The sequence below is a fragment of the Saccostrea cucullata genome, unplaced genomic scaffold, assembly GCF_032062105.1.
Source record: "Saccostrea cucullata isolate Sc308-1 unplaced genomic scaffold, CSIRO_AGI_Scuc_v1 ctg19994, whole genome shotgun sequence".
NCBI classification, from domain to species: domain Eukaryota; kingdom Metazoa; phylum Mollusca; class Bivalvia; order Ostreida; family Ostreidae; genus Saccostrea; species Saccostrea cuccullata.
This window is the reverse complement of record NW_026925472.1, coordinates 2,303-12,530: the sequence shown is the minus strand read 5'-3', so window position 1 is coordinate 12,530 and position 10,228 is coordinate 2,303. Positions and strand designations below refer to the sequence as shown.

Genomic DNA, 10,228 nt, shown 5'->3' with positions numbered 1-10,228 from the left:
AAAAATGTGACTTTTCAAGTTTTCTTTGGAGATGCACAAATATAAATTGAATAACATTCCTTTTTTTGCAGAGTAATGTCTGATAATATTCATACAAAGCATTCAAATAGTCAGTTTTCAATTGAATTTTAGATTTTGTGGTCAAAAACCAGATGAGGTAACACGGTAACAAAGTGACCGCCCCCTGCTCTTCACTCTAACTAAGCTATCCTTTTTCAGTGATAGTAAAAGCTATCTTAAAAACTGCAACTCCTCAGAGGATTTTTGTTAGATTTCAATAAAAGTTCGTACACTGGTAGACGTCACTAGGCCCTAGTAGGGAACATAATTGTGTCTATTGCAATTGGTTCTAATGGAGGGTGTTGCCATGGTTACCTAACGTTTTCCTTACATTTTTTATTGAGCTAGTTATGCCAATATCTGACCTCAAAAATCTCAAAAAGGTTAACTTTGAGAAAACTGTTTCAAAGTGTCACTTTTAAAAAAAAGAATTTTAAAAATATGTAAAAATGTTAAAATTAAATTTGATATCAACCGTACATTGTTTAATTATTATTACTGTTGAAAATATACAAACAACAATCATGACTGATAGAATGCAAAGTTAGGCTTTTTATGCAAGCAAATTGTGATTAGCATGGAAGGCCTGAAAACAAGCTCCTCTACAAAGATGTACACTGCAAATGCTACAACCAAAAAATGTGTCGCTTCTTCGACCGTTCTGTGTGCACTGTTTACATTTTCCACGTGGTTTCGCTAGCTTTGTGCTTATATGTCTGTCGACACTGGCAACACTAATACAAGGAAACCCCCGTCTAGTCGAAGGCGCTCGCTTCCTGCTAGAAAAGTTCTCTGCAATGGCCAGATTGCTGACGATCATCGAGAAATGCTTCGTTGGCTTTTTGGTATCTGGGGTCTCTAACCAAAGCAGGAAGGTATTAATTAGCGAAATTTCAAAAATAAAATTCACCAGATACTTCCAAATTTCTTGGACGGACGGCCTACAAGGCACTTTGACCTTTACTGCTTGGTTCTATCTACCCCATAGTAGTTTGCCTGATAGAGTTCCACAGCAGGTGGCCGCTGAATAACAATTACACCTCCGCCCCGAACCTTTCTCTGAGCCAGGCCATCTCCAAGAGGGTCAGAAGTTGTAGATACAATGTGAACCTAATAAAGTAAAAATACCATAACATAAACAAGTTTAAATCCTTACATTATTTGTCTATCTTTCAAAAAAAGTCACCAAAATAGAATTGCATTGAACAATCATCGTGTTAGCATATTTATTTTGTACAATTTAAAACGTTAATCATATACATACAGGTTTAGCATCATTCCAGACTGTGGCAACAAGATTATTGTGCTGCATCTGCTCAGCATCACCCCTCTCAGGAAGGTGTGGATTCCTGAGCTGTAATGGAAACCCTTTCCTGTTTGACATAATTGTGCCACATCCATATATCACATAAGATTCCAAAGTTTGGAGTAGTGGAATGGAAGTAAAGTATCTACAATTGAAAAAAGACAATAATTAGACTATATTCATGATAGTTATTTCAGATTGCTTAGTCTACATTAATTAACAAGAGGCACGGGGGCCACATCGCTCACCTGATCATAATATTACTAGTATGACAAGCTAAGACCAACGACGGCGACACACAGTAGACAAATTTTAATCCTAAAAGCGCTCACTTGTGCCTTTCGCTAAATGCGCTAATAATATTAATATAAGCGTATATCTTGCCATATCTGATGCTCGAAAAGCTTCTTCCCTTAGGATTCAAGCTGAGAATGACTATGTCTTAGCCTTTTCAAGTTCATCTTTGATTCATTCTAATTATTTTACTGGTAAGAACATAAATCTCTCTCTCTCTCTCTCTCTCTCTCTCTCTATCTCTTTCTCTCCCTCTCTCTCCAATAAAATGTTATACATATACTTGAATACCTGTCAAAAAAAAAAAAAAAACATGATGACCTTTCCACTTCAGAGGCTTGCATAAATGTTTGACAACCCGTTCCCCTAGTGATGAACCACACATAGAATCGTGTTTACCAAGGTACACTCGGTTGTCATTCGTGTACCCGCTTGGTTCACATCTCGTCCATATTATAAAATGTCATGGCCTATAAATATTACCTTATCATGCCCTCATCGATGCTTTGGCATTTCCCTGGTTTGTAAACCTTCTTGAAATTTTCTCTCGTCATGTTGATAAGTGGCCTGATTTTATGAAGTCTAAAATATTAGAAACATGCTACGAGTTATTAAAAATTTATTCATAGAATTAGAGAAAAATATGAATGTCTTTTTCTTGAAAATTAAAACGGGGGGGGGGGGGTATGTAAAATTAATTTCATATTTTTTTCAAAGTGTCTGAAACTTTTTTATGTGGAAAAGAGGGGAAAATTTTATACCTCTTAAGTTATATCTTAAGACTATACCTAAGAACCTTTCCATAGCATGTCCGCTGCATTCATACAGTGGGCTTGTGTCACGTACGTACCCAACCTAAGTACTAGTTTTACCATAATCGTTTGTAGATTGCGCTGCAGTCTGCACGTGCAGTGTGGTGAACACGGCATGTATATATCTGAAGGAATTATTTCATTTTTGTGTTAATTAATTAATTATATTTCATGAAGTTTATAGGCCTAGCCTATAGAACGTTCTATCGTTAAAATGATATTGTCCTACGGACCCGGGTGAGGCCTTGTACCGACACACAGATCCTTCTAGATAACTAATGAAGTTGAAAGGACGTACGACAGTCCGGTAAGCACAAGTTTTGGTATAGATTTGGGTAAAATAGTCTATAATACAAATGGTTAGGTTAAAGTTTAAAGGATCAAATGTCATTGGATGCTACAATAGACGATTTTCAGGAAGGGGGGATTTCCAGACCAGAATTCCCTGAGAAAGAAAAAAAGAAGTTATGGTGGGGTCTGTTTTCTAGGGTGGAGGGCATCCAAAGTCATTTTATTTTTATTTGCTTCAGTATATATTATTGTCCTGCAAATACCTGGGAGGGGGACTCCCTATCCAACCCCTGTCCCTGTAATGACAAATGATCATGTGACTCCTAAGTTGTTGGAAACTTTTTCCATTTGACTACAGGTACATAATTTTTTTTTCTTGTGTTATAATGTTATATAAATTTAATGGTTTAAAGGTTATGAACCCCTGGAGGTCATCCCCACTCCCCTAATGGACTGGAAATGTTCACAATATTATTATCACCACCTTATTATTTTGTGGTGGTGTCTCCATATGTCAGAGTCAAAAATTCAGGGAGAGGGAACTTATGATATAAAAAACACAATATTGATTTACGTTAAGAAATATGCATGGGATTTTTTCCATCATAAATTCTTCTCAAGAACAGCAGAGGCATTATTTTCCCTCATTTTTGGGAAAGGGAGGGGACATTAAATCTCATTTTTTTTTGTCAGTCCATCTTATTGACAGTATGTGCATCTGTCACAATGCATTTAACCTTGGTCATAGATTTTGAAAAATAAGAGATGGGGCTTTCATATTTGACACATGCATATATTATCACCAAACTTTCTAAATATACTATGAATTTTTAACCCAAGTGAGATCTTGACCTTAAAGTTTTACCTACTTTCCAAAAAATAACATTTATCATGTTTATTTAAATTGGTTATTTTGAAAGAGAAAATATAGGGCATTCAAATTATACATTGTATATTACATGTGAAAAGATTTGCTAAATATATCATGACTTTTGACTCTGCGACCTTGACCTAGAAGTTTAACCTACTTGTCAAAAATATTATATTTCCTTATAACTTTTGATTGAAAGAAGATAGGACTTTTTATATTTGACATGTACATTACCGGCTGTGGCAACAAAATATTTCTGAGTATGCTATGAATTTTCCCCTTTGACCTAATTTTTAAAAGTTGACATATGATAGGGGTGCATATTTGTCACACAATCTGCCATAAATTACGGCATTTCATTCACTAAAACACAGAAAGCAGAGGACCACAATTGTATAAGGCCAAAATAAAAAATACTCTTGTTTCATGTCAACCGACCTACCCAACATTTTACCGTCTGACCCTAAAAGTTTTTATTACATTTTCATTTTTTGGGTACCTATTTTTCTAAGATACTACAATTTTTTACAGAAGTGATTCACCACAAGTGTACAGGATACCTTTATTTTATAAATCTTGATTAACAAAATTGCTCTGTAAACTGATAACATATCATTTTCTTGTTATTACATGCTATATGTTCTGCATTCATTGAGTTTTGGAAAAAAAAATTTTTTTCTCTATATAAAATTTTTTTCTGACCTACCTACCCTAATTTTTTGGGTCAGGGAACAGGAAACAAGAGTATATTTTCTTTTGGCCTAATCTTGATATGGAAACATCCTCATATATATTATGTAGATTCAAGTTTTTTATGCCACGCATGACTAGGAATACATGTATACATAGTTTTTATCATGTCCGTCCTCCAACCTTCCATCTGTCTTTCCATCGGGCTCAAAGAAACTATTCTAGAAATTTTTATCAAACTTCATATGCTGATAAATATTGAGGAGAACTCTGCAACTGCATCAACATTTCTTGACCTTGACCATGTTGACCTTCTTTTGACCTTAACCTCACTTTTAGCTCAGTTTAAAAGATTCTATTCAAGATGGACTGATCAAACTTCATATGTTGATGCATACTGATGTAAACTATCCAACTGCAGCAACATCTTTTTACCTTGACTTTTCCTTTGACCTTCAATTAACTTTCTATTAACATGTTTAAATTAGATTGTTTAGTTTGATTTAAAGAAACCATTCAAGTAGTGTTGGCAACGAGTACCCGGTTAATAATAATAATAATAATAACTAGAGCAAAGCTCGTTGCAAAGCAACGAGTAGGTCTTCCGTCCTGTTTGACCGGAAGTAGCTTTTATTTTTAAGTAAAATGAGAATTAACATCCAAAAATGCTTTGAATCCTCTAAAGCTAAGTTAATTAATGCAAAAATAAGCTAAATTCTACTACTTCCGGTTTTACCGGAAGTGACGACGGACGGAAAATTCATTTTTAAGCTCCCAGAGTCATTTGTTACCCAAAAACCTGTCAAGAACGGCAAAAATACGCGTTTTTCGACTACTTCCGGTTTGTCCGGAAGTGACGACCCTGGACGTATTTTGACGACTACAATAAATTAAGCTTGACATTTTAAACAACTTTGCTTCTTTGACGTATTACAAATTCTCAATACTTTTTGAGATATGAAGGAAAAGCTTTTGGCCCCTCCAGGCCCTTAAATTTAGGGGCCAGCCCTTTTTTCTAGATATCATTTGAAAGATCTTTAAATTCTACACTTCTTTTGTTCTACATGTTTTAACAAAATATTTCTAAGTAAAAAGTTATCGTTGAAAAGGTGTCAAAATTTTTTAAATTCGCGATAGGACTATTTTTTGGCCATAATGAGCTTCCGTACACAGCAATTTCGGTGAATATGAAAAACGTTCCGCACAACTACATTTATTGCTCTATTATTACTGAAAATCTCAAGTTTCTATCTTAAGCCGTTTTCGAGAAATCTCGCGGACAAACTAACCCTCTAAAATTCACTAAAATGCAAAAATTGCGGAACCGGAAGTGACGTCATCAAAATTAAAAAATATATGTCTAGATTTTTTTATGTTCCATCATCCCTGAAAGTTTCATGAAAATCGAGCGAGCCGTTTCCGAGAACTCGCGTGCACAAAATCGGTAAGAAAAAAAAAGAAAAAAACTGTGGAAAAGAAACCTAAGAATAACAGAAAGGTCTTCCGTTGGAAACGGAAGACCTTAATGATTGTATTTATATAGCGCCTTTCTAGCATAAATGCTACTCAAAGCGCTTTACAATGCATTAACCGGTTAACCGTCGAACGTTGCGAGTATCGGTTAGTAAAACAGCTATTCGGTTACTCGGATAAATTTAATTCTACATAGTAAAGGCATAGAAAATGAATGTATTATAATCTGAAAATGTATACTAACTCACACATTTCCCTAATTCTAGGTACCATTAGACTTGATCTAGTGCATGTTTGTAGTGAATCAAATTGTTTTGATTAGTTTTCACAGTTTATTTAATTGATAGTTTTGATCGCTTAGGGTATACATATTTTGAAGGCCTGAATTATAACCTCATTTGATAATTTAACGAGATGCTGCCGCAGACATAATAAGCTTGGAGTTGTAACAAAAAAACAGCTGATTTAAAATCTGTTAAATCACCTAAGCTTAAATTATTCGGAAACCGGCGATTTACTGGACAACCCACATAATAACTATTAATTATGGAATATGAAAATAATTATTCTCCTGTCCTTGATTGCGACATGTTTCAGGAGCTGAAAAAGAGAGTGTAATATGGTGATTGACGATGACGTATTTATTTGTCTTCTTTGTGCGTCTAATTCCCTATTCATTTTCTTTATTTTAAAATCATAAATCTTTGACGATATCGTATGTGTGTATTATAAATATAATGTCCCTATACAGTATATTTGTGCATCACTACTACCGATAAGTAAAGAATAAGATAAATAATAGATAATGATACTTTTACCAAAAATCATCCGAGTAACTGGGTACTCGATCGGAAGATAAAGCGAGTAACCGGTTACTAAAAATCGTCCGATTTGCCAACACTAATTCAAGTTGTATATTGAAACTTCTTTTGATGATATACTGATGTAAGCTTTACAATGTTTCACTCTTTTTGTCCTTAACCTTTCCTGTGACCTTGACCTCACTTTTCTAAATTAAATGTCTAGATCAATTTTGAATAAATAATTCAAGATATATTTATCAAACTTCATATGCTGATACATACTGCTAAGAGCTATTAATGCATCAACTTGTTTTGACCTTGACATTTCTTTTGACCTTGACCTCACTTTTTTAAATTAGTGTTTATCTATGTTTTAAATAAATCATTAATTATATTTTTATCAAAATTCATTTGTTAAAAGTAAATTCATTGTGATGTCAGTTTTTCAACCGCAACAACCTTTTGACCCCAACCTTTCCTTTCATCTCTCTTTTCTTAAAAAACGTGTTAAGCTAAGTTTCATTAAATCAGTCGATAGGTATTTCTATCAAATCTAATATGTCTGATAGGTATTAGTAAGAGCTATTCAACAGTGCATCAAAAACTTCCTCAGGTAGTGTAGATTCAAATTTATTCAAATCATGACCCTCTGGGTTTAAGGACGGTGCCACAATGGTTGACCAAAGTTTTACATAGAAGTAAATTATAGGAAAATTCTTTAAAAATCTTCTCAAGAATAGCAAAGCCATAGTTGATCATATTTATATGGAAGCATCCTCAGGTAGCATAGATTAAAGTTTTTTCAAATAATGACACCGGGGTAGGGTGGGGTCACAATGGCCGACCAAAGTTTTACATGGACATGTATAGGAAAATTCTTTAAAAAACTTCTTCTCAAGAATAGCAAAGCCAAAATTGATCATATTTATATGGAAGCATCCTCAAGTACATTTCTTGTGTAGATTCAAGTTTTTTTCAAATTATGACCCCCCGGGGTAGGGCGGGACCACAATAGCCTGTCAAAGTTTTGTAAACATGGAAATATATAGGAAAATTCTTTTAAAATCTTCTCCTCAAGAACAACTAAGCCATAATTGATCATACTTGTGTGGAAGCATCCTTAAGGTAGTGTAGATTTAAGTTTGTTCAAATCATGACCCCCGGGGGTATGGCGGGGCCATAATGGCCGACCATAGTTTTACATAGAAATATATAGGAAAATTCTTTTAAAATCTTCTCCAGAATTATTGGTAGAATACACAAAGTCATAATTGATCATATTTATATGAAAGCATCCTTAAGGTAGTGTAATTTCAAATTTGTTCAAATCATGACCCCCCAGGGGTAGGGCAGGGCCATAATTGCCGACCAAAGTTTTAAATAGAAATATATAGGAAAATTCTTTAAAAATCTACTTCTCAAGAAAAGCAAAGCCATAATTGATCATATATATGTGGAAGCATTCTCAGGTTGTATATATAGATTCAAGTTTGTTCAAATCATGACCCCCAGGGGTAGGGCAAAGTTTTACATAGAAATACATAGGAATTTTTTCAAACATAGGGAAAGTCATCTTTGCTAGCCAAGGGTTTCTGATACACTGAATCTCTCCTCATAAAGCTTGGCATACGGTGAAGTCAAAAGACAGGATTGTTTTCCGTCACGTGATCTCGAATCTATCAGGTACGCACAGATTGCGTCATTGCCAGAAATAAAGACACATGTTAAAAAAAGTTAAAGGTTTTTCAAGAATAATTAAGAAGCAATAATTGAGTTATGTCTATTTATTATTTATAGAACAAATCTGAAGCTTCAATATAGATTCTTAATCACATTCTTAATCACATATATATTTAGAAGATATTGGATGACACCATGGCTATTCATAGAATTGAATGTTATCTTACAGATTGTTGTTTCTTGCGTTTTTCATTTCCGAGATTAACAAGTGAAGATGTATCCCAAACGCAAATATCGTCATTTACAAAATTATTTTATTTATTTATTTATTTATTCAATTTGACAAAAACCACATGTGGCGCAAGTCATACATACAGTAAACAAATATAAAATATATAGTCACATAGATTTTCTTATATTACATGCATCACGTATGAAGTTACAAATATTTCTTGTAGAATTAACATCTGCTGGATTAAGAATTTTATAAGATATACATGTATTATTAAAAAGTGTACAAAATTCACTTCTTAGTTGTTTATATAGAGGACATACAAATAAAAAATGATGTTCATCTTCAACGACATTTTTACAATTAATACAAAATCTTTCATCTCTTGGTATAATTGGGTTACAATATCTGCCAACCTCTATCTGTAATTTGTGAGCACTTATTCTCAATCGAGTCAAAAAAGAACGAAGATTCTTGGAAATGGAAAAATTTAAGTATGGTTGAATTTCAAGTTTGTTTTGCTTCAATTGCTGATTGGTTGACTTGGGTGTACTGAAATCCAATCAGAACTCTGGAAAAAAATCCCGATTTCTATGAACACCGGAGGCCAAGGGTGTATGAGGAGAGTAGCGCATCAGAAACCCTTGGCTAGCGAAAATGAGGGAAAGTTAGCTCGGGGAAAATTCTGTTTACATTTATTTTCATATAGGTCATTATATATTCAGGAATATGTTTTTTTTTCAAAATGTGTAGAACACGAATTGATGTATCCCGTACCAAACATTCTACAGACCAGTTTACTCTTACGATTTCGTCGTATTTTTTACGGATTTTTAGTCTAAAATACGTCTCACGTTTTGCCAATATGAAAATACGGAAATCAGAAATAAGTTAGTTTGGAATTTAACAGTTAGTTTTCGTTATGATCTGTCGTAGATTTACTCTATTTATCGCTAAATAAGAGACAGATTTCAAACACATAAGTGATGTCAGGTTGCCAAAACGCTGTGGTATTATAAAATGACAAAGTCCTTGTTGTTAAAGCATGTTTTTGTAATCAGAAAAGCAGTTTTTCTCTTTTAACATATGTAAAATTGATGGAAAATGAAATCTTACTGGCAAATGCCAAATCTCACGGACAAATCTAAAGAAAAATACTGAGAGACAACGTTATGGGTAAACAGGTCTGATTCTAACAAATGCTCATGAGCAGCTCATGAGACTCACATGAGAATCAAGTAAGAATTGTATGCAAATAAGGTAGAATTGGATTTTGCTCATGTGCAGATTGTTAGTCTTTGTTAGGGAGGAAAATACTAACCAAAATGCACATGTGCAAAATTATGCTCACCTCAATGCTCATGAGCAAAAGTCTATTCAATTTGCTCACCTAAGAACAGCCTTATTTAAGATACAGCATTGGTAGTGATTTTTCTAAGTTCAGTTTTCTCACGTGAGCAAGAAGTGAGCAAGAGGTGAGGAAACTGGACATAATCAAAATTCAGTATTACAAGTAGAACCAAAACCAAAGAATTACAAGTCTTAATTCCTCACGTGAGGCTCACGTGAGGAAATACAATACTTTGACACTCTATGTGGTCCAAGCTTTCCCAAGCGTTTATTACAAATTGACCATGTGTTAAGTGTTAACACTTCCTGCTGATAGCATCACAAATGATTGGGGGCCAGGCAGGAATATCTTAATTTCTTGAGCTT

The 10,228-nt window shown here is 34.1% G+C and overlaps 1 pseudogene; it reads right to left on the bottom strand.

The window, feature by feature from the left end:
* Window positions 1-539: 539 nt before the first annotated feature.
* Window positions 540-2,111, bottom strand: LOC134268930 (piggyBac transposable element-derived protein 4-like; annotated as a pseudogene).
* Window positions 2,112-10,228: the final 8,117 nt, after the last annotated feature.